This window comes from Aptenodytes forsteri, unplaced genomic scaffold, assembly GCF_000699145.1.
Source record: "Aptenodytes forsteri isolate BGI_AS27 unplaced genomic scaffold, ASM69914v1 Scaffold213, whole genome shotgun sequence".
Lineage (NCBI taxonomy): Eukaryota > Metazoa > Chordata > Aves > Sphenisciformes > Spheniscidae > Aptenodytes > Aptenodytes forsteri.
The window spans coordinates 1,547,356-1,553,223 of record NW_008795522.1 but is presented as its reverse complement, the minus strand read 5'-3'; positions in this window follow the sequence as shown (position 1 = coordinate 1,553,223).

The following is a 5,868-nucleotide window of genomic DNA, read 5'->3' as shown; positions in this document are numbered from 1 at the left end:
GAACTGCAAAAAGACTGGAAGACATGACAGGAGGGTGAAGGTTGGGGTACCTCTCCCTTGCTATCAAGACCCTGTCATCTACAGGAGCTCAGCCCAGGGATAGGGATTTCCTTGTGCCTGACCCAACGGGGTGGACTATGTCCCATCTGGTACTTTGAGCACTGCCAGCGCCTGTGAGGAGGCAGCTCCATGGGGCACCATCAGCTCCACCTTACCTCCCGCTGAGGTTTCTTGATGGTTTTCCAGTGACCAGGAAATGTTTCGTCTGTCTTCTCACCCACCCTGCTGCAATGCCTGCTGGGACTTCTGGGGGTCAGAGCTCCTTAGCTCCTTCTCAGAGACACCCAATTCCCTCCTGCCACCATGGGCTCATGTGGCCTCCACCATGATGTGCTTCTTCTGTCCCTGTTGGCTCCGGGGCTGGTTCCTGCAGGAGTCTTTCTCCACTCCATGGCAACGAGGACATTTGGTGTCTGCTGGCCAGGACCACAGCATAGAGGGGCTGCTGCTTTGGAGACGTTACTCATGGGACAGCCTCTCTGCTGTGGGAGGTATGCAGAAGGATTTCCAAGTAGTTGCATCATTCCCCATCTACCTGTCCCCAGCGACTGGAGGTGTTCACCTCTGAGCTCCTTTGCCGTATTACAGCCATGGAGGTACGGCAAGCCTGGGAAGATCTCTGTCGGGCAAATTCTAGACAAACCTGCTGCAGTTCCCTTCGAAATTCTCCAAACCCCAGTCGTAAACTCAGCTGACCCACGGCTCTCAGGCTCTTCTCCATGTGCCCACCCTGCTCTGCAGTGGGGAAGGGAAGGGCTGCTTAGCCCTGCTCTTGACACCTTGGCCCTCAGCAGGTGTTTTGTGGTGGATTCCTGCAGCATGTTAACCCCCTTGAGATGGAGAAACAAAGCAAGAATGGAGGTTACAAGGCAAAGAAGCCAAGGCTGGATTTGTCATCCCTGTGGCCCATCTTGTTTTGCCATCACTGGGAGCTGGAAGCTGTAAATCCTTCACCCAGGCTTTGCTCTCAGCCCTCTATCCGGGAGGGGGCTAGCTCAGGTTTGGCCCGTCGGCCCCCGGGGTTCTGACAGCTGGAGGGGGCCCAGCAAGGCATGGAGCAGCCAGAGGAGGGGACAGGATGGAGTCAGCTGTGCCGGGAGCAGGGTGAGGAAGGGGTTGCACACACTGGTCTTGCACAAGTCCCCTGATTCACTCCACGCTTGAAGGACAATCCTGCAGTGGATGATCTTGCACAGTCCAATCTCCATGAAAGGCTGGAGGCTCTGTCCAGGAGTGTTTCCCCAAGGGCGCAGCTTCTCGAGGCTCCCTCCTCCCTCTCTCCTGTGCAAGGGGCTGGCAAGGGCCTGGTCTCACACTGGAGCTTTCCTTCATCTCTCCTGTAGCCCATTGATCATCCCCTGCTCCGTCCTGCCCTGTGCCAGGCAGGGCTTGTCATGGGATGGCCAAGGAGACCCCAGGAGTGGTGCTCTTGCCTCACATGCTCTCACTTCCCCTCTGTCACAGAAGAAGCAGCATTTGAACTCAAATTTAAGGATTTCTCCACGTGATCCCACCAGCACTGAACTGGGATCTCAGAGCCCAGGGGCTCCAGGACCTACCCCATAAAGCACAGACCATTTTCCCTCTGCTTTCTCCAACCATGGTGACTCGTGGACCAGCCTCAGATCATTTGCCACCAGCCCTCGTTAAAACCATTCCACGTGGAGCGTGGGAATTCCTCCACATCTTGACAGGCAGGAGCATCTCTATTGATTTGATGGGGGGGGGTTGCCTTTTGAGGTGAAAAAACCCCATCCTGCTGCCTTGCCTTGGTGGAGGGTGTGATGGCATGTGTGGGTGTGACGCTGCCCAGGACAGTGACCAGTCCCTCATGATCGTTGCCGAGCCCTGCACAGCCCAGGACCGGCAGCTGCATCGAGGCGAGGAGCCCTCCTGCCACGGCTGATGGAGAAGTGCCAGCGCCGGCAGCTCTGGGCTGTGCGCCCCGCAGGACTGGAGGGGGCAAACAAAAATGCACGGGGCACCGCAGCCGCCAGAGTAGAGCACAGACGTAGGGGGGCTGGAGGAGGTGTTACCCTCCAAGCCTGTCTTGGAAAGGGTTTCCCTGCTCATTCCTCAGCCGGTTTAACCTTTGCTTGGCCAGAGGGGGGGGTGTGTGGGGTGTGTGTGTTTGGCTGGCTGTAGCCAGGTGTACCATGTGCATCAGTGTCTGCACCAAGATCTGCCAGTGCCTGACCTGAAACCCCTCGCTGCTCCCTGATGAAGTCAGTGAAGGGACCTGCTCTTGGGGGGCTTGGGGTCAGACCTGCCTTGCCTTTTGCCACCAGTTTCTTCCTGTGTGTAGGCTGCTTAATTTCCTAGGGCTGAGTGGCCAAGCCTGGATGATGCTGAGCATCCACCTTGCTGCTATGTCCAGCAGCATGTTGATGGGGCTTCAAGGCTTTCGCAGCCTGCAGGTGGAGGGAGCTGGGTACTGTGGCACAGCAGCAAGTGTCTGGAGGGGGGGGTCTTTGAAGCGAGGGGTGACTGTGATCCCATAGCTCTGTGTGTGTGTGTGTGTGTACGTCTTAGTATCTGTGTGGGTTGGTATTTCCCATGCAGGGGGGCGTTTCTCGGGTGTTGATCTGGTTTAGCTACCTCACGGTGCAAGCTGGGTGCTGTCATCATTGAGTTTCATTTTGGGGATGGGGTGGGGAGTTTGTGTTTTTAGGTTTTTCTTCTCTTAATTATTGTTATTGTTATGGCTTTGACACTTGAATTCATCCTGGGGACACATGGCCTCACCCCCACCTCGCTGCATGTCTGAGCCGCCTCTCGTGTCCCCCTCCCTGCCTCCTCCTGGGCAGCACAGCAGGACCAGCATCCTGCTCTCCCCTGTGCTCCCAGCTCGCACCTTTGCAGTGGGATCCCCCAGCTGAGTCGCAACACTGAAATTTTGCTCCCGTTGCTGGTGGGATGCTTGAACTGAGGCTCGGTGTTGTTGCCGTTAGTTACTGGGTTGATTTGCAGCCTGGAAGTGGTCCCTCTTGTCCCTTTGAAGGATGGAAAGGGACCTCTGAAAGTCTCAGGTCAGCCTGTATTCCTGCCTCTGCTCTCACAGATATTCTCTGTGGATGCAATGAAGCCCTTCTTGTCTGAGAAATGTCCATGCAAAGCACATCGCTGGAATGGGCTGGTCCTAGTCCCCATTTTCCAGAGCCTGCTGTGATTCAGTGGCAGCCTGGAGCAGCAGGGAGCTGGTGCTGTAAAAGCCTCTGTCCAGGGTGGGGGCGGTCTGTGAGAGAAGCTGATTCTTGTGTGTGATGTTTGATTTTTCACCCCCAAAACATAGTTGAATCTAGATCCTGTCCCAGGCACTGACCATAAACCAGGGTAACCCTGGAGCCCCCAGATTACCCCCTACTCGGGGCTGGGGAGCTGACACAGCACCGTACCCCGCTCCCCTGGCACAATGGGGTTTGGGAAGGGGCTCGCAGCTCTGAGCCACACTGTCAGTTTGGGGGGACAGGTTCCCCCAAACACTAAAAAGCACAAGGTCCCAATATGCAGGTGGGTCTAGCAAGGGTGGCCCCTTGGACTCTGGCCCTTCAGAGCTCAGATTGGGGCTGTGAGCATGGACAACCAAGGTGGAGGTGGGGCTAGGGATGATGGTGAGGGCTGTTTGCCTGCCGGAGGAAGCAGGTGAGCTGTTTCATCTTTTTGCACTGTGCTGGGGTGCTCCCCTGGGACTCAGGACTTGCACTGCTGCATAGCTTAAGTCCCTTCTTGTGGTCTCTGAGCCCCTCTGCCAGCCCCTCCGTTGTAGGGACAGTTCGGAGCTGTCTTCACACCATGCACCTCATTCTGCTTCACCCTGGGGTGCCTCGGTTTGTGCCAAGGGTGTGATGATACCTGCAGTCCAGGGGAGGTCCTTCCCTTCCTCAAATCACTAGGTGATGCTTTTGTCCCCAGGCCCTGACTCTTGCTCCGTGGGTCTCCTCCCTCCAGCACACAGGGGCCAGCTCCAGCCTTTGCTGAGGGTGTAGTGCTGGCCTAGAGCTGAGCTTTGCACACAAGGGGTGGAGGTGACTCGGGAGCCCAAAAGCACTGGGCCCCCAAATCACTGTGAGCCCACCCAGGGAGCCTGGGCACTGCCCCCTCCCTGGCACCCATAGCTCTTATGGCACAAAAGGACGGGCTGGCGGTGCATCTTTCAGTCTGGCCAGCTGCGAGGAGCTGGAGCACCAGGGTCCTGTCCCCCCCAGGTACGTTGTTCCTCCCCAGCACCTCTGAGCACAGCTGCTTTGGGGTCTCGTTGCTGCCTCCTGCCTTGGTGCTGCAGAACCAGTGCCTGCTCCCCAGGGTGCTCTCCCAGTGCCCCTATCCCAGTCCTTCCCCTGTCCCATACTGGATGGGGTCCAGGTACGATCTCTGCAGAGCACAGGGCTCCCACTTGCTTTTCAGCAAGCTCACTGGGGCTTTGCTCCGTCCTGCAGGCTGCACGCCCTCCCTGAGCCCCCTTCACCCTCCTGGGGAGGGAAGGGGACCCCTGGCCCTGGCCCCTCCATGTGCTGCATGGTGCTTCAGCTGTAACTGGGAGGGAGCCCAGCACAGCCCTGACCCCCCCCAGGCCCTGTCCTGGCCTCCTGGGCCTCACCCCCAGAAAAGCACAGCCCTGCGCCTTCCTCCTGCCCCCGAGGGCTTGTCCCCTCATCCATAACAGCTCTGCCCCTGGTACCTGCCAGCTGTTCTGCATTCCCCTGTGTCCTGGGACCACCCTGTACCCTCCAGTCCAGCCCTGCGGCAGGGCTTGGGCAGCTGCAGCATCGCGTCACCTGCTCCGTCACCCCTTCCCGCTGCACAAGTATCACAAATAGCAGGTGCCTTTTCTTCCTCGGAGCTGTTTTCTAGAGGCCAACTCTTGTCAAGGCTTTTTTTTTCTCTGCTGGGTCATGCAGCCCAGCCCAGTGGTCTGGGTTTGTCAGAGGACAAGGCGTGTACGTATATTTTATACCTTGATGTGTTCCTGTAAATAGTGTAAGTTATTTCAGTCTCATGATGTACATGTTTTTTCAATGGCTGTGTTTGTTCCTTGCCTTTTTGTCTTCACAAATAAAATGTACTGAAATGAAGTGACGGAGCAGAGATGGCTTTGAAGAGGGGAAGAGCACAGCTGGGAACCACCTGTCCCATCCTGATGCACCTGGCAAAGGGGCTGGGGGACAGGCTGGGTGAACTGATGCTGCTACAGCCCTTCTGGCCCTACCGTGCGTTGTGGGAAGGTGACCTGTATCTTTACAGGCACTGCGTCCTCGGGCAGAGGGGCAGATGTGATTGCACTGGGGGAAACTTGAGGGGCTGAGGTGGAGGAAGCACAGACCCAGCGGGGCTGGCTCTGCCCCTCTCTGCTGGCGAGGACGAGGAGGGGAGGAAGGGGTCCAACCAGGCAGTCCCAAGCCAGAGTGGCAGCCAACCCCCGCAGAAGTCAGAGCATCCTCAACCCTGCAGCATCTCATCATCCCCGCGAGGGGCCCCCAAGCTGGCAGGGCCCTGGTACTGCGGAAAGGTGCTGTGGGGAAGGGGCTTGGGTGCCTCCTGCCCGCGGTGGTTGCCCACACCCCTGCCCGGTCGCACGCCCCTCAGAGCAGCCGGCTCTCCTGGGGCTGGGGTCTTGGGGGACACGGGCTCCCTGGGGACACCGGGCGCCCGCCCATCCCATGCTGGGGAGCCGCCCAGCTGGCTGAGGGGAGCGGTGGCCTTGGGGACAGCCGGCAGGTGGCAGCCCCGGCTGCGGGACCGCCGTGCCCGGCGCTCGGCAGAGCTGCTGGAGCTGGGAGCAGCAGGGTCGCCGCCCGGGGGGGGGTGGTG